Source organism: Channa argus, unplaced genomic scaffold, assembly GCF_033026475.1.
Source record: "Channa argus isolate prfri unplaced genomic scaffold, Channa argus male v1.0 Contig013, whole genome shotgun sequence".
Taxonomy (NCBI): domain Eukaryota; kingdom Metazoa; phylum Chordata; class Actinopteri; order Anabantiformes; family Channidae; genus Channa; species Channa argus.
In genome coordinates, this window is record NW_027125232.1 from 213,959 (window position 1) to 241,188 (window position 27,230).

General features: G+C 40.5%; 6 non-coding genes across 6 annotated transcripts; all 6 read left to right on the forward strand.

The window, feature by feature from the left end:
• The first annotated feature begins 495 nt into the window (after positions 1-495).
• Positions 496-568, forward strand: trnar-ccu (transfer RNA arginine (anticodon CCU)). The gene has a single exon. It is a non-coding gene; the product is annotated as a tRNA-Arg (tRNA).
• A 529-nt stretch (positions 569-1,097) lies between these two features.
• On the forward strand, positions 1,098-1,170 carry trnar-ccu (transfer RNA arginine (anticodon CCU)). Its single transcript has one exon. It is a non-coding gene; the product is annotated as a tRNA-Arg (tRNA).
• A 2,235-nt stretch (positions 1,171-3,405) lies between these two features.
• Positions 3,406-3,478, forward strand: trnar-ccu (transfer RNA arginine (anticodon CCU)). Its single transcript has one exon. It is a non-coding gene; the product is annotated as a tRNA-Arg (tRNA).
• Positions 3,479-4,007: 529 nt separating this feature from the next.
• On the forward strand, positions 4,008-4,080 carry trnar-ccu (transfer RNA arginine (anticodon CCU)). The gene has a single exon. It is a non-coding gene; the product is annotated as a tRNA-Arg (tRNA).
• Positions 4,081-5,211: 1,131 nt separating this feature from the next.
• Positions 5,212-5,284, forward strand: trnar-ccu (transfer RNA arginine (anticodon CCU)). Its single transcript has one exon. It is a non-coding gene; the product is annotated as a tRNA-Arg (tRNA).
• A 1,535-nt stretch (positions 5,285-6,819) lies between these two features.
• On the forward strand, positions 6,820-6,891 carry trnal-caa (transfer RNA leucine (anticodon CAA)). The gene has a single exon. It is a non-coding gene; the product is annotated as a tRNA-Leu (tRNA).
• The last annotated feature ends 20,339 nt before the right edge of the window (positions 6,892-27,230 follow it).

The window sequence follows — 27,230 nt, forward strand, 5'->3', positions numbered from 1 at the left end:
CTCTCTGTCCCTTTCTGCAGGTGTCCCCCGGCTTTGAAGCTGTGTGTCTTCCAGCGTGAAGCTACTGGTCCTACCAATCTGCCCAATGTTTTGTTGTTGCTTTTTGTTGCTCTGTTCTTTTCCCTCTCCCCTTTCCACTCACCCCAACCGGTCGAGGCAAATGGCCGTCCACCCTGAGCCTGGTTCTGCTGGAGGTTTCTTCCGTTAAAGGGAGTTTTTCCTCTCCACTGTTGCCTATGGCTTGCTCCAGGGGGAATTGTTGGGTTCTCTTTATATATCTTTATAATCTTGACTTTATTCTGTAAAGTGCCCTGAGATGACTTTGTTGTGAATTGGCACTATATAAATAAAGTTGAATTGAATTGAACTCACTATATCTACTGCATATGGGGCCATTATTGTGTTACCCAAAGCCAACATGGCATGTCTCACATTATGCTCTGTATAGGAAGCAACTGTTTGGTGGAAGAACTGATGAGTAAAGGTGATTGAGATGCCCCAGTGGCCTAATGGATAAGGCACTGGCCTCCTAAGCCAGGGATTGTGGGTTCAAGTCCCATCTGGGGTGGTTGACAGCAGAGTGGCACAGCGGAAGCGTGCTGGGCCCATAACCCAGAGGTCGATGGATCGGAACCATCCTCTGCTAACTGTGTTTTGTAAGCTGACTTAGGGCCTTTACAACCTCTTAGTAAAGTGAACCAGATACAGAAAGTACATATTCACCTACTATACAATTCCAGATGCATATCAGCTTGGGAATGCAATTATTGTATATTTCACATTCTTTTCTCTGCTCTTTCAAATGCTTTCCTCCATCTTACTATACTAACTGCTTTTATTGTCATTATTGTGCTACCCAAAGGGTTCGAGTCCAATCTGGGGTACAATGCCAGTTTCATATCAGCATGGCAATCTAGTTTCTACGTGTTTCACATCTTTTTCTTTGCACTTTTAAAAATTTCCCTTCTACTCACTATATCTACTGCATTTGGGGCCATTATTGTGTTACCCAAAGCCAACATGGCATGTCTCACATTATGCTCTGTCTAGGAAGCAACTGTTTGGTGGAAGAACTGATGAGTAAAGGTGTTTGAGAGGCCCCAGTGGCCTAATGGATAAGGCACTGGCCTCCTAAGCCAGGGATTGTGGGTTCAAGTCCCATCTGGGGTGGTTGACAGCAGAGTGGCGCAGCGGAAGCGTGCTGGGCCCATAACCCAGAGGTCGATGGATCGAAACCATCCTCTGCTAACTGTGTTTTGTAAGCTGACTTAGGGCCTTTGCAACTTTTTAGTAAAGTGAACCAGATACAGAATGTACATATTCACCTACTGTACAATTCCAGATGCATATCAGCTTGGGAATGCAATTTTTGTATATTTCACATTCTTTTCTCTGCTCTTTCAAATGCTTTCCTCAATCTTACTATACTAACTGCTTTTATTGTCATTATTGTGTTACCCAAAGGGTTCGAGTCCAATCTGGTTTGGTTGAAAGCAGAGTGGCGCAGCGGAAGCGTGCTGGGCCCATAACCCAGAGGTCAATAGATTGAAACCATCCTTTGCTAACTGTGTTTTGTAAGCTGACTTAGGGCCTTTACAACCTTTAAGTAAAGTGATCCAGATACAGAAAGTACATATTCACCTACTGTAATATTCCAGATGCATATCAGCTTGGGAATGCAATTTTTGTATATTTCACATTCTTTTCTCTGCTCTTTCAAATGCTTTCCTCCATCTTACTATACTAACTGCTTTTATTGTCATTATTGTGTTACCCAAAGGGTTCGAGTCCAATCTGGGGTACAATGCCAGTTTCATATCAGCATGGCAATCTAGTTTCTACGTGTTTCACATCTTTTTCTTTGCACTTTTAAAAATATCCCTTCCACTGTTATGCTGATGATACCCAGCTATATTTATATATGGAACCAGATGAAAATAATCAGTTAATAAAGCTTCAAGCATGCCTACAAGACATAAAGGCCTGGATGTCCCACAATTTTTTACTTTTAAACTCAGACAAAACTGAATTCATAGTATTTGGGCCCAAAAATCTCAGAGATATGATGTCCAACCATATTGTTACACTAGATGGCATAAGCCTGGCCTCCAGTACTACTGCAAGGAACCTTGGAGTTATGTTTGATCAGGATCTGTCCTTTAACTCACATATAAAACAAATCTCTAGAACAGCCTTCTTCCACCTACGGAACATTGCCAAAATTAGGAGCATCCTGTCTCAAAGTGATGCCGAAAAACTGGTCCATGCATTTGTTACCTCTAGGTTTGACTACTGTAATTCCCTACTTTCAGGATGCCCCAGTAACTCCCTAAAGAGCCTGCAATTAATCCAAAATGCTGCAGCAAGAGTGCTGACTGGAACTAGCAAGAGAGATCATATTTCACCTTCACTAGCTTCTCTCCATTGGCTTCCAATTAAATGTAGAATAGAATTTGAAACCCTGCTTCTTACATATAAAGCTCTGAATGGTCAGGCTCCATCATATTTAGAAGACCTCATAGCACCATATCATCCCAGTAGACCACTTTGCTCTCAGAATGCAGGCCTACTTGTGGTTCCCAGAATTTCCAAAAGTAGAATGGGAGGTAGAGCCTTTAGCTATCAAACTCCTCTCTTGTGAAACCAGCTCCCAGTTCAGATTCGGGAAGCAGACAGCCTCTCTACTTTTAAGTCTAGGCTTAAAACCTTCCTTTTTAATAAAGCATATAGTTATTTATAGTTATGCTGCCATAGGCTTAGACTGCTGGGGGACCCACCCCCCAATGCACTGAGCTCCTTTCCTCCTCTTGACCATCTCTCCTCTCCTCTCATCCCGCAATTGTCACCACTGTATGTCATTAACTCTGTGTGTTCTCTCCCGTAGTTGTCTTTGTCATCCTCTGTCCCCTTCTCTCTGTCCCTTTCTGCAGGTGTCCCCCGGCTTTGAAGCTGTGTGTCTTCCAGCGTGAAGCTACTGGTCCTACCAATCTGCCCAATGTTTTGTTGTTGCTTTTTGTTGCTCTGTTCTTTTCCCTCTCCCCTTTCCACTCACCCCAACCGGTCGAGGCAAATGGCCGTCCACCCTGAGCCTGGTTCTGCTGGAGGTTTCTTCCGTTAAAGGGAGTTTTTCCTCTCCACTGTTGCCTATGGCTTGCTCCAGGGGGAATTGTTGGGTTCTCTTTATATATCTTTATAATCTTGACTTTATTCTGTAAAGTGCCCTGAGATGACTTTGTTGTGAATTGGCACTATATAAATAAAGTTGAATTGAATTGAACTCACTATATCTACTGCATATGGGGCCATTATTGTGTTACCCAAAGCCAACATGGCATGTCTCACATTATGCTCTGTATAGGAAGCAACTGTTTGGTGGAAGAACTGATGAGTAAAGGTGATTGAGATGCCCCAGTGGCCTAATGGATAAGGCACTGGCCTCCTAAGCCAGGGATTGTGGGTTCAAGTCCCATCTGGGGTGGTTGACAGCAGAGTGGCGCAGCGGAAGCGTGCTGGGCCCATAACCCAGAGGTCGATGGATCGGAACCATCCTCTGCTAACTGTGTTTTGTAAGCTGACTTAGGGCCTTTACAACCTCTTAGTAAAGTGAACCAGATACAGAAAGTACATATTCACCTACTATACAATTCCAGATGCATATCAGCTTGGGAATGCAATTATTGTATATTTCACATTCTTTTCTCTGCTCTTTCAAATGCTTTCCTCCATCTTACTATACTAACTGCTTTTATTGTCATTATTGTGCTACCCAAAGGGTTCGAGTCCAATCTGGGGTACAATGCCAGTTTCATATCAGCATGGCAATCTAGTTTCTACGTGTTTCACATCTTTTTCTTTGCACTTTTAAAAATTTCCCTTCTACTCACTATATCTACTGCATTTGGGGCCATTATTGTGTTACCCAAAGCCAACATGGCATGTCTCACATTATGCTCTGTCTAGGAAGCAACTGTTTGGTGGAAGAACTGATGAGTAAAGGTGATTGAGATGCCCCAGTGGCCTAATGGATAAGGCACTGGCCTCCTAAGCCAGGGATTGTGGGTTCAAGTCCCATCTGGGGTGGTTGACAGCAGAGTGGCGCAGCGGAAGCGTGCTGGGCCCATAACCCAGAGGTCGATGGATCGGAACCATCCTCTGCTAACTGTGTTTTGTAAGCTGACTTAGGGCCTTTACAACCTCTTAGTAAAGTGAACCAGATACAGAAAGTACATATTCACCTACTATACAATTCCAGATGCATATCAGCTTGGGAATGCAATTATTGTATATTTCACATTCTTTTCTCTGCTCTTTCAAATGCTTTCCTCCATCTTACTATACTAACTGCTTTTATTGTCATTATTGTGCTACTCAAAGGGTTCGAGTCCAATCTGGGGTACAATGCCAGTTTCATATCAGCATGGCAATCTAGTTTCTACGTGTTTCACATCTTTTTCTTTGCACTTTTAAAAATTTCCCTTCTACTCACTATATCTACTGCATTTGGGGCCATTATTGTGTTACCCAAAGCCAACATGGCATGTCTCACATTATGCTCTGTCTAGGAAGCAACTGTTTGGTGGAAGAACTGATGAGTAAAGGTGTTTGAGAGGCCCCAGTGGCCTAACGGATAAGGCACTGGCCTCCTAAGCCAGGGATTGTCGGTTCAAGTCCCATCTGGGGTGGTTGACAGCAGAGTGGCGCAGCGGAAGCGTGCTGGGCCCATAACCCAGAGGTCGATGGATCGAAACCATCCTCTGCTAACTGCGTTTTGTAAGCTGACTTAGGGCCTTTACAACCTCTTAGTAAAGTGAACCAGATACAGAAAGTACATATTCACCTACTATACAATTCCAGATGCATATCAGCTTGGGAATGCAATTATTGTATATTTCACATTCTTTTCTCTGCTCTTTCAAATGCTTTCCTCCATCTTACTATACTAACTGCTTTTATTGTCATTATTGTGTTACCCAAAGGGTTCGAGTCCAATCTGGGGTACAATGCCAGTTTCATATCAGCATGGCAATCTAGTTTCTACGTGTTTCACATCTTTTTCTTTGCACTTTTAAAAATTTCCCTTCTACTCACTATATCTACTGCATTTGGGGCCATTATTGTGTTACCCAAAGCCAACATGGCATGTCTCACATTATGCTCTGTCTAGGAAGCAACTGTTTGGTGGAAGAACTGATGAGTAAAGGTGTTTGAGAGGCCCCAGTGGCCTAATGGATAAGGCACTGGCCTCCTAAGCCAGGGATTGTGGGTTCAAGTCCCATCTGGGGTGGTTGACAGCAGAGTGGCGCAGCGGAAGCGTGCTGGGCCCATAACCCAGAGGTCGATGGATCGAAACCATCCTCTGCTAACTGTGTTTTGTAAGCTGACTTAGGGCCTTTGCAACTTTTTAGTAAAGTGAACCAGATACAGAATGTACATATTCACCTACTGTACAATTCCAGATGCATATCAGCTTGGGAATGCAATTTTTGTATATTTCACATTCTTTTCTCTGCTCTTTCAAATGCTTTCCTCAATCTTACTATACTAACTGCTTTTATTGTCATTATTGTGTTACCCAAAGGGTTCGAGTCCAATCTGGTTTGGTTGAAAGCAGAGTGGCGCAGCAGAAGTGTGCTGGGCCCATAACCCAGAGGTCGATGGATCGAATCCATCCTCTGCTAACTGTGTTTTGTAAAGTGATTTAGAGCCTTTACAATGTCTTAGTAAAATGAACCAGATACAGACAGTACATATTCATCTACTGTACAATTCCAGATGCATATCAGCTTGGGAATGCAATTTTTGTATATTTCAAATTCCTTTCTCTGCTCTTTCAAATGCTTTCGTCCATCTTACTATACTAACTGCTTTTATTGTCATTATTGTGTTACCCAAAGGGTTCGAGTCTAATCTGGTGTACAATGCCAGTTTCATCTCAGCATGGCAATCTAGTTTCTACGTATTTCACATCTTTTCCTTTCTACTCACTATATCTACTGCATTTGGGGCCATTACTGTGTTACCCAAAGCCAACATGGCATGTCTCACATTATGCTCTATATAGGAAGCAACTGTTAGTTGGAAGAACTGAGGAGTAAAGGTGTTTGTGATGCCCCAGTGGCCTAATGGATAATGCACTGGCCTCCTAAGCCAGGGATTGTGGGTTCGAGTCCCATCTGGGGTGGTTGACAGCAGAGTGGCGCAGCAGAAGCGTGCTGGGCCCATAACCCAGAGGTCAATAGATTGAAACCATCCTTTGCTAACTGTGTTTTGTAAGCTGACTTAGGGCCTTTACAACCTTTAAGTAAAGTGATCCAGATACAGAAAGTACATATTCACCTACTGTAATATTCCAGATGCATATCAGCTTGGGAATGCAATTTTTGTATATTTCACATTCTTTTCTCTGCTCTTTGAAATGCTTTCCTCCATCTTACTATACTAACTGCTTTTATTGTCATTATTGTGTTACCCAAAGGGTTCGAGTCCAATCTGGCGTGGTTGAAAGCAGAGTGGCGCAGCGGAAGCGTGCTGGGCCCATAACCCAGAGGTCGATGGATCGAAACCATCCTCTGCTAACTGTGCTTTGTAAGCTGACTTAGGGCCTTTACAACCTTTTAGTAAAGTGAACCAGATACAGAAAATACATATTCGCCTACTGTACAATTCCAGATGCATATCAGCTTGGGAATGCAATTTTTGTATATTTCACATTCTTTTCTCTGCTCTTTCAAATGCTTTCCTCCATCTTACTATACTAACTGCTTTTATTGTCATTATTGTGTTACCCAAAGGGTTCGACTCCAATCTGGTGTGGTTGAAAGCAGAGTGGCGCAGCGGAAGCGTGCTGGGCCCAAAACCCAGAGGTCGATGGATCGAAACCATCCTCTGCTAACTGTGTTTTGTAAGCTGACTTAGGGCCTTTACAACCTCTTAGTAAAGTGAACCAGATACAGAAAGTACATATTCACCTACTGTACAATTCCAGATGCATATCCGCTTGGGAATGCAATTATTGTATATTTCACATTCTTTTCTCTGCTCTTTCAAATGCTTTCCTCCATCTTACTATACTAACTGCTTTTATTGTCATTATTGTGCTACCCAAAGGGTTCGAGTCCAATCTGGGGTACAATGCCAGTTTCATATCAGCATGGCAATCTAGTTTCTACGTGTTTCACATCTTTTTCTTTGCACTTTTAAAAATTTCCCTTCTACTCACTATATCTACTGCATTTGGGGCCATTATTGTGTTACCCAAAGCCAACATGGCATGTCTCACATTATGCTCTGTCTAGGAAGCAACTGTTTGGTGGAAGAACTGATGAGTAAAGGTGTTTGAGATGCCCCAGTGGCCTAATGGATAAGGCACTGGCGTTGAGTGAGGATTTTTAACTATAAGCTTTATCAAAAAGGAAAGTTTTAAGCCTAGTCTTAAAAGTAGAGAGGGTGTCTGCTCCCCGAATTTGGATTGGAAGCTGGTTCCACAGGAGAGGAGCTTGATAGCTAAAGGCTCTGCCTCCCATTCTACTTTTGCAAACTCTGGGAACCACAAGTAGGCCAGTATTTTGGGATCGAAGTGGTCTAATTGGGCGATACAGGACTATGAGATCTTTTAAATATGATGGAGCTTGACCATTAAGAGCTTTGTATGTAAGGAGGAGGGTTTTGAACTCTATTCTAGATTTTATGGGAAGCCAATGAAGAGAAGCTAGTGAAGGTGAAATATGATCTCTCTTTCCTAATCCAGTCAGCACTCTTGCTGCAGCATTTTGGATTAATTGAAGGCTTTTTAGAGAGTTATTAGGACACCCCAGAAGTAGGGAATTACAGTAGTCCAACCTAGAAGTAACAAATGCATGGACCAGTTTTTCGGCATCACTTTGAGACAGGATGCTTCTAATTTTAGCAATGTTCCGTAGGTGGAAGAAGGCTGTTCTAGACATTTGTCTTTTATGTGACGTAAACGCCAAATCTTGGTCAAAGATAACTCCTAGGTTCCTCACCGTAGTACTAGAGGCCAAAGTTATGTCATCTAGAGTAACTATATTGTTAGACAGCATATTTCTCATGTTTTTAGGCCCAAAGAGGATGATTTCAGTTTTGTCTGAATTTAGAAGTAGGAAATTGTAGGACATCCAGTTCTTTATGTCTTTTAGACATGCTTCAAATTTGACTAATTGGTTAGTATCTTCTGGTTTCACAGATAAATAGAGCTGGGTATCATCTGCATATCAGTGGAAGTTTATGGAATGTTTCCTAATGATTTTGCCTAAAGGTGACATGTAGAGATTAAAAAGTATTGGTCCTAACACAGAGCCCTGTGGAACTCCATAGCTGACTTTGGTGCATAAAGAAGAGTCATCATTAACATGAACAAGTTGGAATCTGTCTGACAGATAAGATTTAAACCAATGTAATGTGGTTCCTTTAATCCCAAATCCATGTTCTAGTCTCTGTAATAAAATGTTGTGGTCAATGGTGTCAAATGCGGCACTAAGGTCTAGTAAGACGAGTACAGACACAAGTCCATTATCTGAAGCCAGGAGAAGATCATTGGAGACTTTTACCAGTGCTGTTTCTGTACTGTGATGAGCTCTAAATCCTGACTGAAAGTCTTCATACAAATTATTCCTGTAAAGGTGATCACATAATTGTTTTGCAACTACTTTTTCAAGGATTTTAGAAATAAACGGGAGATTTGATATTGGTCTATAGTTGGCTAAATCCCCTGGATCAAGACAAGGTTTTTTAAGTAATGGTTTGATTACAGCAACTTTATAGGCCTTTGGTACATAGCCAGTTTCTAAAGATAGGTTAATCAAATCTAATATGAAAGTGTCTATTAAAGGTAGAACATCTTTAAGCAATTTGGTTGGAACAGGGTCTAAAAGACATGTTGTTAGTTTTGAGGAGGCGGTAGTTGAACTTAGCTCAGTGAGATCTATGGGTGAAAAGCAGTCTAAGATGGATTGGGGCCTTATTGAGGATTCTATAGCTGTTGTACATGAAGATCTAGCCGTAATATTTGTAGGGAGGATCTGGTGAATCTTTTCCCTAATGGCTACAATTTTACTAGTAAAGAAAGTCATAAAGTCATTGCTGCTCAAAGTTAAGGGAATACTAGGCTCAACAGAACTATGGCTCTTAGTCAGCCTGGCTACAGTGCTGAACAGAAACCGGGGGTTGTTCTTGTTTTCCTCTATTAATGCGGAATAATATGCTGTTCTGGCATCACGGAGAGCTTTTTTGTATGTTTTTAAACTGTTTTTCCAGGCGAACCGGGATTCTTCTAAATTAGTGGAACGCCACTTCCTCTCTAACTTTCGTGTTGCCTGCTTTAAGCTGTGCATTTGTGAATTGTACCATGGAGGTCGGCTCCTCTGATTCACTGCCTTCTATTTCAAAGGGGCAACTGTATCTAGTATCCTACGCAGTGAGGCGGCAGAATCGTCAACTAAATAATCAATTTGCACAGGAGTAAGATGGCTACTCACCATAGTATTGACACATGGTGGTGAAAAAGATGAAGAAATAATTTCTTTAAATGTATTCACAGCATTTTCAGATAAACATCTGCTGTAGTGGAATTTTTTCCTAACTGCTGTATAGTCCGTTATTGTAAATTCAAATGTTATTAGAAAATGGTCAGACAGAAGAGAATTATGAGGAAATACTATTAAATTATCAGTTTCAATGCCATATGTAAGGACAAGGTCTAACGTGTGACTAAAACAATGAGTGGGTTTATTTACATTTTGGGAAAAACCAATTGAATCTAATAATGAATTAAACGCAGTGCTCAGACAGTTACTGTCAGCATCTACATGAATGTTAAAGTCACCCACTATAATGACTTTATCTGTACTAAGCACTAAATCAGATAGAAAATCAGAAAATTCAATCAAAAACTCTGAATAAGGGACTGGAGGACGGTACACGATAACAAATAATAGTGGTTTTTGAGTTTTCCAGTTTGGGTGTGAAAGGCTAAGAGTAAGACTCTCAAATGAGGTATAACTATGTTTAGGTCTAGGAATTATTGATAAGCTAGAGTGAAATATTGCTGCTACTCCTCCACCTCGGCCTGTGCATCTAGGAACATGATAATTAATATGACTTTGGGGGGTTGACTCATTTAAACTGACATATTCTTCCTGCTGCAACCACGTTTCAGTGAGACAAAATAAACCAATTTGATGATCATTTATCAAGTCATTTACTAACAAAGATTTAGAAGAGAGAGATCTGATGTTTAAAAATCCACATTTAAAAGTTTTGGGTTTTGGTTCAGTATGAGCAGTTGTATTACCCAAAGGGTTCGAGTCCAATCTGGTGTGGTTCAAAGCAGAGTGGCGCAGCGGAAGCGTGCTGGGCCCATAACCCAGAGGTCGATGGATCGAAACCATCCTCTGCTAACTGTGTTTTGTAAGCTGACTTAGGGCCTTTACAACCTTTTAGTAAAGTGAACCAGATACAGAAAGTACATATTCACCTACTGTACAATTCCAGATGCATATGAGCTTGGGAATGCAATTTTTGTATATTTCACATTCTTTTCTCTGCTCTTTCAAATGCTTTCCTCCATCTTACTATACTAACTGCTTTTATTGTCATTATTGTGTTACCCAAAGGGTTCGAGTCCCATCTGGGGTGGTTGACAGCAGAGTGGCTCAGCGGAAGCGTGCTGGGCCCATAACCCAAAGGTCGATGGTTCGAAACTATCCTCTGCTAACTGTGTTTTGTAAGCTGACTTAGGGCCTTTACAACCTTTTAGTAAAGTGAACCAGATACAGAAAGTACATATTCACCTACTATACAATTACAGATGCATATCAGCTTGGGAATGCAATTATTGTATATTTCACATTCTTTTCTCTGCTCTTTCAAATGCTTTCCTCCATCTTACTATACTAACTGCTTTTATTGTCATTATTGTGTTACCCAAAGGGTTCGAGTCCAATCTGGGGTACAATGCCAGTTTCATATCAGCATGGCATTCTAGTTTCTATGTGTTTCACATCTTTTTCTTTGCACTTTTAAAAATTTCCCTTCTACTCACTATATCTACTGCATTTGGGGCCATTATTGTGTTACCCAAAGCCAACATGGCATGGCTCACATTATGCTCTGTATAGGAAGCAACTGTTTGGTGGAAGAACTGATGAGTAAAGGTGTTTGAGATGCCCCAGTGGCCTATTGGATAAGGCACTGGCCTCCTAAGCCAGGGATTGTGGGTTCAAGTCCTATCTGGGGTGGTTGACAGCAGAGTGGTACAGCGGAAGCGTGCTGGACCCATAACCCAGAGGTCGATGGATCGAAACCATCCTCTGCTAACTGTGTTTTGTAAGCTGACTTAGGGCCTTTACAACCTTTTAGTAAACTGAACCAGATATACAGAAAGTAAATATTCACCTCCTGTACAATTCCAGATGCATATCAGCTTGGGAATGCAATTTTTGTATATTTCAAATTCCTTTCTCTGCTCTTTTAAATGGTTTCCTCCATCTTACTATACTAACTGCTTTTATTGTCATTATTGTGTTACCCAAAGGGTTCGAGTCCAATCTGGGGTACAATGCCAGTTTCATATCAGCATTGGAAACTAGTTTCTATGTGTTTCACATCTTTTTCTTTGCACTTTTAAAAATTTCCCTTCTACTCACTATATCTACTGCATTTGGGGCCATTATTGTGTTACCCAAAGGGTTCGAGTCCAATCTGGTGTACAATGCCAGTTTCATCTCAGCATGGCAATCTAGTTTCTACGTATTTCACATCTTTTCCCTTCTACTCACTATATCTACTGCATTTGGGGCCATTACTGTGTTACCCAAAGCCAACATGGCATGTCTCACATTATGCTCTGTATAGGAAGCAACTGTTAGTTGGAAGAACTGAGGAGTAAAGGTGTTTGTGATGCCCCAGTGGCCTAATGGATAATGCACTGGCCTCCTAAGCCAGGGATTGTGGGTTCAAGTCCCATCTGGGGTGGTTGACAGCAGAGTGGCGCAGCAGAAGCGTGCTGGGTCAATAGATTGAAACCATCCTTTGCTAACTGTGTTTTGTAAGCTGACTTTACAACCTTTAAGTAAAGTGATCCAGATACAGAAAGTACATATTCACCCACTGTAATATTCCAGATGCATATCAGCTTGGGAATGCAATTTTTGTATATTTCACATTCTTTTCTCTGCTCTTTCAAATGCTTTCCTCCATCTTACTATACTAACTGCTTTTATTGTCATTATTGTGTTACCCAAAGGGTTCGAGTCCAATCTGGCGTGGTTGAAAGCAGAGTGGCGCAGCGGAAGCGTGCTGGGCCCATAACCCAGAGGTCGATGGATCGAAACCATCCTCTGCTAACTGTGTTTTGTAAGCTGACTTAGGGCCTTTACAACCTTTTAGTAAAGTGAACCAGATACAGAAAATACATATTCGCCTACTGTACAATTCCAGATGCATATCAGCTTGGGAATGCAATTTTTGTATATTTCACATTCTTTTCTCTGCTCTTTCAAATGCTTTCCTCCATCTTACTATACTAACTGCTTTTATTGTCATTATTGTGTTACCCAAAGGGTTAGAGTCCCATCTGGGGTGGTTGACAGCAGAGTGGCGCAGCAGAAGCGTGCTGGGCCCATAACCCAGAGGTCGATGGATCGAAACCATCCTCTGCTAACTGTGTTTTGTAAGCTGACTTAGGGCCTTTACAACCTTTTAGTAAAGTGAACCAGATACAGAAAGTACATATTCACCTACTGTACAATTCCAGATGCATATCAGCTTGGGAATGCAATTATTGTATATTTCACATTCTTTTCTCTGCTCTTTCAAATGCTTTCCTCCATCTTACTATACTAACTGCTTTTATTGTCATTATTGTGCTACCCAAAGGGTTCGAGTCCAATCTGGGGTACAATGCCAGTTTCTTATCAGCATGGCAATCTAGTTTCTACGTGTTTCACATCTTTTTCTTTGCACTTTTAAAAATTTCCCTTCTACTCACTATATCTACTGGATTTGGGGCCATTATTGTGTTACCCAAAGCCAACATGGCATGTCTCACATTATGCTCTGTCTAGGAAGCAACTGTTTGGTGGAAGAACTGATGAGTAAAGGTGTTTGAGATGCCCCAGTGGCCTAATGGATAAGGCACTGGCGTTGAGTGAGGATTTTTAACTATAAGCTTTATCAAAAAGGAAAGTTTTAAGCCTAGTCTTAAAAGTAGAGAGGGTGTCTGCTCCACGAATTTGGATTGGAAGCTGGTTCCACAGGAGAGGAGCTTGATAGCTAAAGGCTCTGCCTCCCATTCTACTTTTGCAAACTCTGGGAACCATAAGTAGGCCAGTATTTTGGGATCGAAGTGGTCTAATTGGGCGATACAGGACTATGAGATCTTTTAAATATGATGGAGCTTGACCATTAAGAGCTTTGTATGTAAGGAGGAGGGTTTTGAACTCTATTCTAGATTTTATGGGAAGCCAATGAAGAGAAGCTAGTGAAGGTGAAATATGATCTCTCTTTCCTAATCCAGTCAGCACTCTTGCTGCAGCATTTTGGATTAATTGAAGGCTTTTTAGAGAGTTATTAGGACACCCCAGAAGTAGGGAATTACAGTAGTCCAACCTAGAAGTAACAAATGCATGGACCAGTTTTTCGGCATCACTTTGAAACAGGATGCTTCTAATTTTAGCAATGTTCCGTAGGTGGAAGAAGGCTGTTCTAGACATTTGTCTTTTATGTGACGTAAACGCCAAATCTTGGTCAAAGATAACTCCAAGGTTCCTCACCGTAGTACTAGAGGCCAAAGTTATGTCATCTAGAGTAACTATATTGTTAGACAGCATATTTCTCATGTTTTTAGGCCCAAAGAGGATGATTTCAGTTTTGTCTGAATTTAGAAGTAGGAAATTGTAGGACATCCAGTTCTTTATGTCTTTTAGACATGCTTCAAATTTGACTAATTGGTTAGTATCTTCTGGTTTCACAGATAAATAGAGCTGGGTATCATCTGCATATCAGTGGAAGTTTATGGAATGTTTCCTAATGATTTTGCCTAAAGGTGACATGTAGAGATTAAAAAGTATTGGTCCTAACACAGAGCCCTGTGGAACTCCATAGCTGACTTTGGTGCATAAAGAAGAGTCATCATTAACATGAACAAGTTGGAATCTGTCTGACAGATAAGATTTAAACCAATGTAATGTGGTTCCTTTAATCCCAAATCCATGTTCTAGTCTCTGTAATAAAATGTTGTGGTCAATGGTGTCAAATGCGGCACTAAGGTCTAGTAAGACGAGTACAGACACAAGTCCATTATCTGAAGCCAGGAGAAGATCATTGGAGACTTTTACCAGTGCTGTTTCTGTACTGTGATGAGCTCTAAATCCTGACTGAAAGTCTTCATACAAATTATTCCTGTAAAGGTGATCACATAATTGTTTTGCAACTACTTTTTCAAGGATTTTAGAAATAAACGGGAGATTTGATATTGGTCTATAGTTGGCTAAATCCCCTGGATCAAGACAAGGTTTTTTAAGTAATGGTTTGATTACAGCAACTTTATAGGCCTTTGGTACATAGCCAGTTTCTAAAGATAGGTTAATCAAATCTAATATGAAAGTGTCTATTAAAGGTAGAACATCTTTAAGCAATTTGGTTGGAACAGGGTCTAAAAGACATGTTGTTAGTTTTGAGGAGGCGGTAGTTGAACTTAGCTCAGTGAGATCTATGGGTGAAAAGCAGTCTAAGATGGATTGGGGCCTTATTGAGGATTCTATAGCTGTTGTACATGAAGATCTAGCCGTAATATTTGTAGGGAGGATCTGGTGAATCTTTTCCCTAATGGCTACAATTTTACTAGTAAAGAAAGTCATAAAGTCATTGCTGCTCAAAGTTAAGGGAATACTAGGCTCAACAGAACTATGGCTCTTAGTCAGCCTGGCTACAGTGCTGAACAGAAACCGGGGGTTGTTCTTGTTTTCCTCTATTAATGCGGAATAATATGCTGTTCTGGCATCACGGAGAGCTTTTTTGTATGTTTTTAAACTGTTTTTCCAGGCTAACCGGGATTCTTCTAAATTAGTGGAACGCCACTTCCTCTCTAGCTTTCGTGTTGCCTGCTTTAAGCTGTGCATTTGTGAATTGTACCATGGAGGTCGGCTCCTCTGATTCACTGCCTTCTATTTCAAAGGGGCAACTGTATCTAGTATCCTACGCAGTGAGGCGGCAGAATCGTCAACTAAATAATCAATTTGCACAGGAGTAAGATGGCTACTCACCATAGTATTGACACATGGTGGTGAAAAAGATGAAGAAATAATTTCTTTAAATGTATTCACAGCATTTTCAGATAAACATCTGCTGTAGTGGAATTTTTTCCTAACTGCTGTATAGTCCGTTATTGTAAATTCAAATGTTATTAGAAAATGGTCAGACAGAAGAGAATTATGAGGAAATACTATTAAATTATCAGTTTCAATGCCATATGTAAGGACAAGGTCTAACGTGTGACTAAAACAATGAGTGGGTTTATTTACATTTTGGGAAAAACCAATTGAATCTAATAATGAATTAAACGCAGTGCTCAGACAGTTACTGTCAGCATCTACATGAATGTTAAAGTCACCCACTATAATGACTTTATCTGTACTAAGCACTAAATCAGATAGAAAATCAGAAAATTCAATCAAAAACTCTGAATAAGGGACTGGAGGACGGTACACGATAACAAATAATAGTGGTTTTTGAGTTTTCCAGTTTGGGTGTGAAAGGCTAAGAGTAAGACTCTCAAATGAGGTATAACTATGTTTAGGTCTAGGAATTATTGATAAGCTAGAGTGAAATATTGCTGCTACTCCTCCACCTCGGCCTGTGCATCTAGGAACATGATAATTAATATGACTTTGGGGGGTTGACTCATTTAAACTGACATATTCTTCCTGCTGCAACCACGTTTCAGTGAGACAAAATAAACCAATTTGATGATCATTTATCAAGTCATTTACTAACAAAGATTTAGAAGAGAGAGATCTGATGTTTAAAAATCCACATTTAAAAGTTTTGGGTTTTGGTTCAGTATGAGCAGTTGTATTACCCAAAGGGTTCGAGTCCAATCTGGTGTGGTTCAAAGCAGAGTGGCGCAGCGGAAGCGTGCTGGGCCCATAACCCAGAGGTCGATGGATCGAAACCATCCTCTGCTAACTGTGTTTTGTAAGCTGACTTAGGGCCTTTACAACCTTTTAGTAAAGTGAACCAGATACAGAAAGTACATATTCACCTACTGTACAATTCCAGATGCATATCAGCTTGGGAATGCAATTATTGTATATTTCACATTCTTTTCTCTGCTCTTTCAAATGCTTTCCTCCATCTTACTATACTAACTGCTTTTATTGTCATTATTGTGTTACCCAAAGGGTTCGAGTCCAATCTGGGGTACAATGCCAGTTTCATATCAGCATGGCATTCTAGTTTCTACGTGTTTCACATCTTTTTCTTTGCACTTTTAAAAATTTCCCTTCTACTCACTATATCTACTGCATTTGGGGCCATTATTGTGTTACCCAAAGCCAACATGGCATGGCTCACATTATGCTCTGTATAGGAAGCAACTGTTTGGTGGAAGAACTGATGAGTAAAGGTGTTTGAGATGCCCCAGTGGCCTATTGGATAAGGCACTGGCCTCCTAAGCCAGGGATTGTGGGTTCAAGTCCTATCTGGGGTGGTTGACAGCAGAGTGGTACAGCGGAAGCGTGCTGGACCCATAACCCAGAGGTCGATGGATCGAAACCATCCTCTGCTAACTGTGTTTTGTAAGCTGACTTAGGGCCTTTACAACCTTTTAGTAAACTGAACCAGATACAGAAAGTAAATATTCACCTCCTGTACAATTCCAGATGCATATCAGCTTGGGAATGCAATTTTTGTATATTTCAAATTCCTTTCTCTGCTCTTTTAAATGGTTTCCTCCATCTTACTATACTAACTGCTTTTATTGTCATTATTGTGTTACCCAAAGGGTTCGAGTCCAATCTGGGGTACAATGCCAGTTTCATATCAGCATTGGAAACTAGTTTCTATGTGTTTCACATCTTTTTCTTTGCACTTTTAAAAATTTCCCTTCTACTCACTATATCTACTGCATTTGGGGCCATTATTGTGTTACCCAAAGGGTTCGAGTCCAATCTGGTGTACAATGCCAGTTTCATCTCAGCATGGCAATCTAGTTTCTACGTATTTCACATCTTTTCCCTTCTACTCACTATATCTACTGCATTTGGGGCCATTACTGTGTTACCCAAAGCCAACATGGCATGTCTCACATTATGCTCTGTATAGGAAGCAACTGTTAGTTGGAAGAACTGAGGAGTAAAGGTGTTTGTGATGCCCCAGTGGCCTAATGGATAATGCACTGGCCTCCTAAGCCAGGGATTGTGGGTTCGAGTCCCATCTGGGGTGGTTGACAGCAGAGTGGCGCAGCAGAAGCGTGCTGGGTCAATAGATTGAAACCATCCTTTGCTAACTGTGTTTTGTAAGCTGACTTTACAACCTTTAAGTAAAGTGATCCAGATACAGAAAGTACATATTCACCTACTGTAATATTCCAGATGCATATCAGCTTGGGAATGCAATTTTTGTATATTTCACATTCTTTTCTCTGCTCTTTCAAATGCTTTCCTCCATCTTACTATACTAACTGCTTTTATTGTCATTATTGTGTTACCCAAAGGGTTCGAGTCCAATCTGGCGTGGTTGAAAGCAGAGTGGCGCAGCGGAAGCGTGCTGGGCCCATAACCCAGAGGTCGATGGATCGAAACCATCCTCTGCTAACTGTGTTTTGTAAGCTGACTTAGGGCCTTTACAACCTTTTAGTAAAGTGAACCAGATACAGAAAATACATATTCGCCTACTGTACAATTCCAGATGCATATCAGCTTGGGAATGCAATTTTTTTATATTTCACATTCTTTTCTCTGCTCTTTCAAATGCTTTCCTCCATCTTACTATACTAACTGCTTTTATTGTCATTATTGTGTTACCCAAAGGGTTAGAGTCCCATCTGGGGTGGTTGACAGCAGAGTGGCGCAGCAGAAGCGTGCTGGGCCCATAACCCAGAGGTCGATGGATCGAAACCATCCTCTGCTAACTGTGTTTTGTAAGCTGACTTAGGGCCTTTACAACCTTTTAGTAAAGTGAACCAGATACAGAAAGTACATATTCACCTACTGTACAATTCCAGATGCATATCAGCTTGGGAATGCAATTATTGTATATTTCACATTCTTTTCTCTGCTCTTTCAAATGCTTTCCTCCATCTTACTATACTAACTGCTTTTATTGTCATTATTGTGCTACCCAAAGGGTTCGAGTCCAATCTGGGGTACAATGCCAGTTTCATATCAGCATGGCAATCTAGTTTCTACGTGTTTCATACATAATTGTTTTGCAACTACTTTTTCAAGGATTTTAGAAATAAACGGGAGATTTGATATTGGTCTATAGTTGGCTAAATCCCCTGGATCAAGACAAGGTTTTTTAAGTAATGGTTTGATTACAGCAACTTTATAGGCCTTTGGTACATAGCCAGTTTCTAAAGATAGGTTAATCAAATCTAATATGAAAGTGTCTATTAAAGGTAGAACATCTTTAAGCAATTTGGTTGGAACAGGGTCTAAAAGACATGTTGTTAGTTTTGAGGAGGCGGTAGTTGAACTTAGCTCAGTGAGATCTATGGGTGAAAAGCAGTCTAAGATGGATTGGGGCCTTATTGAGGATTCTATAGCTGTTGTACATGAAGATCTAGCCGTAATATTTGTAGGGAGGATCTGGTGAATCTTTTCCCTAATGGCTACAATTTTACTAGTAAAGAAAGTCATAAAGTCATTGCTGCTCAAAGTTAAGGGAATACTAGGCTCAACAGAACTATGGCTCTTAGTCAGCCTGGCTACAGTGCTGAACAGAAACCGGGGGTTGTTCTTGTTTTCCTCTATTAATGCGGAATAATATGCTGTTCTGGCATCACGGAGAGCTTTTTTGTATGTTTTTAAACTGTTTTTCCAGGCTAACCGGGATTCTTCTAAATTAGTGGAACGCCACTTCCTCTCTAGCTTTCGTGTTGCCTGCTTTAAGCTGTGCATTTGTGAATTGTACCATGGAGGTCGGCTCCTCTGATTCACTGCCTTCTATTTCAAAGGGGCAACTGTATCTAGTATCCTACGCAGTGAGGCGGCAGAATCGTCAACTAAATAATCAATTTGCACAGGAGTAAGATGGCTACTCACCATAGTATTGACACATGGTGGTGAAAAAGATGAAGAAATAATTTCTTTAAATGTATTCACAGCATTTTCAGATAAACATCTGCTGTAGTGGAATTTTTTCCTAACTGCTGTATAGTCCGTTATTGTAAATTCAAATGTTATTAGAAAATGGTCAGACAGAAGAGAATTATGAGGAAATACTATTAAATTATCAGTTTCAATGCCATATGTAAGGACAAGGTCTAACGTGTGACTAAAACAATGAGTGGGTTTATTTACATTTTGGGAAAAACCAATTGAATCTAATAATGAATTAAACGCAGTGCTCAGACAGTTACTGTCAGCATCTACATGAATGTTAAAGTCACCCACTATAATGACTTTATCTGTACTAAGCACTAAATCAGATAGAAAATCAGAAAATTCAATCAAAAACTCTGAATAAGGGACTGGAGGACGGTACACGATAACAAATAATAGTGGTTTTTGAGTTTTCCAGTTTGGGTGTGAAAGGCTAAGAGTAAGACTCTCAAATGAGGTATAACTATGTTTAGGTCTAGGAATTATTGATAAGCTAGAGTGAAATATTGCTGCTACTCCTCCACCTCGGCCTGTGCATCTAGGAACATGATAATTAATATGACTTTGGGGGGTTGACTCATTTAAACTGACATATTCTTCCTGCTGCAACCACGTTTCAGTGAGACAAAATAAACCAATTTGATGATCATTTATCAAGTCATTTACTAACAAAGATTTAGAAGAGAGAGATCTGATGTTTAAAAATCCACATTTAAAAGTTTTGGGTTTTGGTTCAGTATGAGCAGTTGTATTACCCAAAGGGTTCGAGTCCAATCTGGTGTGGTTCAAAGCAGAGTGGCGCAGCGGAAGCGTGCTGGGCCCATAACCCAGAGGTCGATGGATCGAAACCATCCTCTGCTAACTGTGTTTTGTAAGCTGACTTAGGGCCTTTACAACCTTTTAGTAAAGTGAACCAGATACAGAAAGTACATATTCACCTACTGTACAATTCCAGATGCATATCAGCTTGGGAATGCAATTATTGTATATTTCACATTCTTTTCTCTGCTCTTTCAAATGCTTTCCTCCATCTTACTATACTAACTGCTTTTATTGTCATTATTGTGTTACCCAAAGGGTTCGAGTCCAATCTGGGGTACAATGCCAGTTTCATATCAGCATGGCATTCTAGTTTCTACGTGTTTCACATCTTTTTCTTTGCACTTTTAAAAATTTCCCTTCTACTCACTATATCTACTGCATTTGGGGCCATTATTGTGTTACCCAAAGCCAACATGGCATGGCTCACATTATGCTCTGTATAGGAAGCAACTGTTTGGTGGAAGAACTGATGAGTAAAGGTGTTTGAGATGCCCCAGTGGCCTATTGGATAAGGCACTGGCCTCCTAAGCCAGGGATTGTGGGTTCAAGTCCTATCTGGGGTGGTTGACAGCAGAGTGGTACAGCGGAAGCGTGCTGGACCCATAACCCAGAGGTCGATGGATCGAAACCATCCTCTGCTAACTGTGTTTTGTAAGCTGACTTAGGGCCTTTACAACCTTTTAGTAAACTGAACCAGATACAGAAAGTAAATATTCACCTCCTGTACAATTCCAGATGCATATCAGCTTGGGAATGCAATTTTTGTATATTTCAAATTCCTTTCTCTGCTCTTTTAAATGGTTTCCTCCATCTTACTATACTAACTGCTTTTATTGTCATTATTGTGTTACCCAAAGGGTTCGAGTCCAATCTGGGGTACAATGCCAGTTTCATATCAGCATTGGAAACTAGTTTCTATGTGTTTCACATCTTTTTCTTTGCACTTTTAAAAATTTCCCTTCTACTCACTATATCTACTGCATTTGGGGCCATTATTGTGTTACCCAAAGGGTTCGAGTCCAATCTGGTGTACAATGCCAGTTTCATCTCAGCATGGCAATCTAGTTTCTACGTATTTCACATCTTTTCCCTTCTACTCACTATATCTACTGCATTTGGGGCCATTACTGTGTTACCCAAAGCCAACATGGCATGTCTCACATTATGCTCTGTATAGGAAGCAACTGTTAGTTGGAAGAACTGAGGAGTAAAGGTGTTTGTGATGCCCCAGTGGCCTAATGGATAATGCACTGGCCTCCTAAGCCAGGGATTGTGGGTTCGAGTCCCATCTGGGGTGGTTGACAGCAGAGTGGCGCAGCAGAAGCGTGCTGGGTCAATAGATTGAAACCATCCTTTGCTAACTGTGTTTTGTAAGCTGACTTTACAACCTTTAAGTAAAGTGATCCAGATACAGAAAGTACATATTCACCTACTGTAATATTCCAGATGCATATCAGCTTGGGAATGCAATTTTTGTATATTTCACATTCTTTTCTCTGCTCTTTCAAATGCTTTCCTCCATCTTACTATACTAACTGCTTTTATTGTCATTATTGTGTTACCCAAAGGGTTCGAGTCCAATCTGGCGTGGTTGAAAGCAGAGTGGCGCAGCGGAAGCGTGCTGGGCCCATAACCCAGAGGTCGATGGATCGAAACCATCCTCTGCTAACTGTGTTTTGTAAGCTGACTTAGGGCCTTTACAACCTTTTAGTAAAGTGAACCAGATACAGAAAATACATATTCGCCTACTGTACAATTCCAGATGCATATCAGCTTGGGAATGCAATTTTTTTATATTTCACATTCTTTTCTCTGCTCTTTCAAATGCTTTCCTCCATCTTACTATACTAACTGCTTTTATTGTCATTATTGTGTTACCCAAAGGGTTAGAGTCCCATCTGGGGTGGTTGACAGCAGAGTGGCGCAGCAGAAGCGTGCTGGGCCCATAACCCAGAGGTCGATGGATCGAAACCATCCTCTGCTAACTGTGTTTTGTAAGCTGACTTAGGGCCTTTACAACCTTTTAGTAAAGTGAACCAGATACAGAAAGTACATATTCACCTACTGTACAATTCCAGATGCATATCAGCTTGGGAATGCAATTATTGTATATTTCACATTCTTTTCTCTGCTCTTTCAAATGCTTTCCTCCATCTTACTATACTAACTGCTTTTATTGTCATTATTGTGCTACCCAAAGGGTTCGAGTCCAATCTGGGGTACAATGCCAGTTTCATATCAGCATGGCAATCTAGTTTCTACGTGTTTCATACATAATTGTTTTGCAACTACTTTTTCAAGGATTTTAGAAATAAACGGGAGATTTGATATTGGTCTATAGTTGGCTAAATCCCCTGGATCAAGACAAGGTTTTTTAAGTAATGGTTTGATTACAGCAACTTTATAGGCCTTTGGTACATAGCCAGTTTCTAAAGATAGGTTAATCAAATCTAATATGAAAGTGTCTATTAAAGGTAGAACATCTTTAAGCAATTTGGTTGGAACAGGGTCTAAAAGACATGTTGTTAGTTTTGAGGAGGCGGTAGTTGAACTTAGCTCAGTGAGATCTATGGGTGAAAAGCAGTCTAAGATGGATTGGGGCCTTATTGAGGATTCTATAGCTGTTGTACATGAAGATCTAGCCGTAATATTTGTAGGGAGGATCTGGTGAATCTTTTCCCTAATGGCTACAATTTTACTAGTAAAGAAAGTCATAAAGTCATTGCTGCTCAAAGTTAAGGGAATACTAGGCTCAACAGAACTATGGCTCTTAGTCAGCCTGGCTACAGTGCTGAACAGAAACCGGGGGTTGTTCTTGTTTTCCTCTATTAATGCGGAATAATATGCTGTTCTGGCATCACGGAGAGCTTTTTTGTATGTTTTTAAACTGTTTTTCCAGGCTAACCGGGATTCTTCTAAATTAGTGGAACGCCACTTCCTCTCTAGCTTTCGTGTTGCCTGCTTTAAGCTGTGCATTTGTGAATTGTACCATGGAGGTCGGCTCCTCTGATTCACTGCCTTCTATTTCAAAGGGGCAACTGTATCTAGTATCCTACGCAGTGAGGCGGCAGAATCGTCAACTAAATAATCAATTTGCACAGGAGTAAGATGGCTACTCACCATAGTATTGACACATGGTGGTGAAAAAGATGAAGAAATAATTTCTTTAAATGTATTCACAGCATTTTCAGATAAACATCTGCTGTAGTGGAATTTTTTCCTAACTGCTGTATAGTCCGTTATTGTAAATTCAAATGTTATTAGAAAATGGTCAGACAGAAGAGAATTATGAGGAAATACTATTAAATTATCAGTTTCAATGCCATATGTAAGGACAAGGTCTAACGTGTGACTAAAACAATGAGTGGGTTTATTTACATTTTGGGAAAAACCAATTGAATCTAATAATGAATTAAACGCAGTGCTCAGACAGTTACTGTCAGCATCTACATGAATGTTAAAGTCACCCACTATAATGACTTTATCTGTACTAAGCACTAAATCAGATAGAAAATCAGAAAATTCAATCAAAAACTCTGAATAAGGGACTGGAGGACGGTACACGATAACAAATAATAGTGGTTTTTGAGTTTTCCAGTTTGGGTGTGAAAGGCTAAGAGTAAGACTCTCAAATGAGGTATAACTATGTTTAGGTCTAGGAATTATTGATAAGCTAGAGTGAAATATTGCTGCTACTCCTCCACCTCGGCCTGTGCATCTAGGAACATGATAATTAATATGACTTTGGGGGGTTGACTCATTTAAACTGACATATTCTTCCTGCTGCAACCACGTTTCAGTGAGACAAAATAAACCAATTTGATGATCATTTATCAAGTCATTTACTAACAAAGATTTAGAAGAGAGAGATCTGATGTTTAAAAATCCACATTTAAAAGTTTTGGGTTTTGGTTCAGTATGAGCAGTTGTATTACCCAAAGGGTTCGAGTCCAATCTGGTGTGGTTCAAAGCAGAGTGGCGCAGCGGAAGCGTGCTGGGCCCATAACCCAGAGGTCGATGGATCGAAACCATCCTCTGCTAACTGTGTTTTGTAAGCTGACTTAGGGCCTTTACAACCTTTTAGTAAAGTGAACCAGATACAGAAAGTACATATTCACCTACTGTACAATTCCAGATGCATATCAGCTTGGGAATGCAATTATTGTATATTTCACATTCTTTTCTCTGCTCTTTCAAATGCTTTCCTCCATCTTACTATACTAACTGCTTTTATTGTCATTATTGTGTTACCCAAAGGGTTCGAGTCCAATCTGGGGTACAATGCCAGTTTCATATCAGCATGGCATTCTAGTTTCTACGTGTTTCACATCTTTTTCTTTGCACTTTTAAAAATTTCCCTTCTACTCACTATATCTACTGCATTTGGGGCCATTATTGTGTTACCCAAAGCCAACATGGCATGGCTCACATTATGCTCTGTCTAGGAAGCAACTGTTTGGTGGAAGAACTGATGAGTAAAGGTGTTTGAGATGCCCCAGTGGCCTATTGGATAAGGCACTGGCCTCCTAAGCCAGGGATTGTGGGTTCAAGTCCTATCTGGGGTGGTTGACAGCAGAGTGGTACAGCGGAAGCGTGCTGGACCCATAACCCAGAGGTCGATGGATCGAAACCATCCTCTGCTAACTGTGTTTTGTAAGCTGACTTAGGGCCTTTACAACCTTTTAGTAAACTGAACCAGATACAGAAAGTAAATATTCACCTCCTGTACAATTCCAGATGCATATCAGCTTGGGAATGCAATTTTTGTATATTTCAAATTCCTTTCTCTGCTCTTTTAAATGGTTTCCTCCATCTTACTATACTAACTGCTTTTATTGTCATTATTGTGTTACCCAAAGGGTTCGAGTCCAATCTGGGGTACAATGCCAGTTTCATATCAGCATTGGAAACTAGTTTCTATGTGTTTCACATCTTTTTCTTTGCACTTTTAAAAATTTCCCTTCTACTCACTATATCTACTGCATTTGGGGCCATTATTGTGTTACCCAAAGGGTTCGAGTCCAATCTGGTGTACAATGCCAGTTTCATCTCAGCATGGCAATCTAGTTTCTACGTATTTCACATCTTTTCCCTTCTACTCACTATATCTACTGCATTTGGGGCCATTACTGTGTTACCCAAAGCCAACATGGCATGTCTCACATTATGCTCTGTATAGGAAGCAACTGTTAGTTGGAAGAACTGAGGAGTAAAGGTGTTTGTGATGCCCCAGTGGCCTAATGGATAATGCACTGGCCTCCTAAGCCAGGGATTGTGGGTTCGAGTCCCATCTGGGGTGGTTGACAGCAGAGTGGCGCAGCAGAAGCGTGCTGGGTCAATAGATTGAAACCATCCTTTGCTAACTGTGTTTTGTAAGCTGACTTTACAACCTTTAAGTAAAGTGATCCAGATACAGAAAGTACATATTCACCTACTGTAATATTCCAGATGCATATCAGCTTGGGAATGCAATTTTTGTATATTTCACATTCTTTTCTCTGCTCTTTCAAATGCTTTCCTCCATCTTACTATACTAACTGCTTTTATTGTCATTATTGTGTTACCCAAAGGGTTCGAGTCCAATCTGGCGTGGTTGAAAGCAGAGTGGCGCAGCGGAAGCGTGCTGGGCCCATAACCCAGAGGTCGATGGATCGAAACCATCCTCTGCTAACTGTGTTTTGTAAGCTGACTTAGGGCCTTTACAACCTTTTAGTAAAGTGAACCAGATACAGAAAATACATATTCGCCTACTGTACAATTCCAGATGCATATCAGCTTGGGAATGCAATTTTTTTATATTTCACATTCTTTTCTCTGCTCTTTCAAATGCTTTCCTCCATCTTACTATACTAACTGCTTTTATTGTCATTATTGTGTTACCCAAAGGGTTAGAGTCCCATCTGGGGTGGTTGACAGCAGAGTGGCGCAGCAGAAGCGTGCTGGGCCCATAACCCAGAGGTCGATGGATCGAAACCATCCTCTGCTAACTGTGTTTTGTAAGCTGACTTAGGGCCTTTACAACCTTTTAGTAAAGTGAACCAGATACAGAAAGTACATATTCACCTACTGTACAATTCCAGATGCATATCAGCTTGGGAATGCAATTATTGTATATTTCACATTCTTTTCTCTGCTCTTTCAAATGCTTTCCTCCATCTTACTATACTAACTGCTTTTATTGTCATTATTGTGCTACCCAAAGGGTTCGAGTCCAATCTGGGGTACAATGCCAGTTTCATATCAGCATGGCAATCTAGTTTCTACGTGTTTCACATCTTTTTCTTTGCACTTTTAAAAATTTCCCTTCTACTCACTATATCTACTGCATTTGGGGCCATTATTGTGTTACCCAAAGCCAACATGGCATGTCTCACATTATGCTCTGTCTAGGAAGCAACTGTTTGGTGGAAGAACTGATGAGTAAAGGTGTTTGAGATGCCCCAGTGGCCTAATGGATAAGGCACTGGCGTTGAGTGAGGATTTTTAACTATAAGCTTTATCAAAAAGGAAAGTTTTAAGCCTAGTCTTAAAAGTAGAGAGGGTGTCTGCTCCACGAATTTGGATTGGAAGCTGGTTCCACAGGAGAGGAGCTTGATAGCTAAAGGCTCTGCCTCCCATTCTACTTTTGCAAACTCTGGGAACCATAAGTAGGGCAGTATTTTGGGATCGAAGTGGTCTAATTGGGCGATACAGGACTATGAGATCTTTTAAATATGATGGAGCTTGACCATTAAGAGCTTTGTATGTAAGGAGGAGGGTTTTGAACTCTATTCTAGATTTTATGGGAAGCCAATGAAGAGAAGCTAGTGAAGGTGAAATATGATCTCTCTTTCCTAATCCAGTCAGCACTCTTGCTGCAGCATTTTGGATTAATTGAAGGCTTTTTAGAGAGTTATTAGGACACCCCAGAAGTAGGGAATTACAGTAGTCCAACCTAGAAGTAACAAATGCATGGACCAGTTTTTCGGCATCACTTTGAAACAGGATGCTTCTAATTTTAGCAATGTTCCGTAGGTGGAAGAAGGCTGTTCTAGACATTTGTCTTTTATGTGACGTAAACGCCAA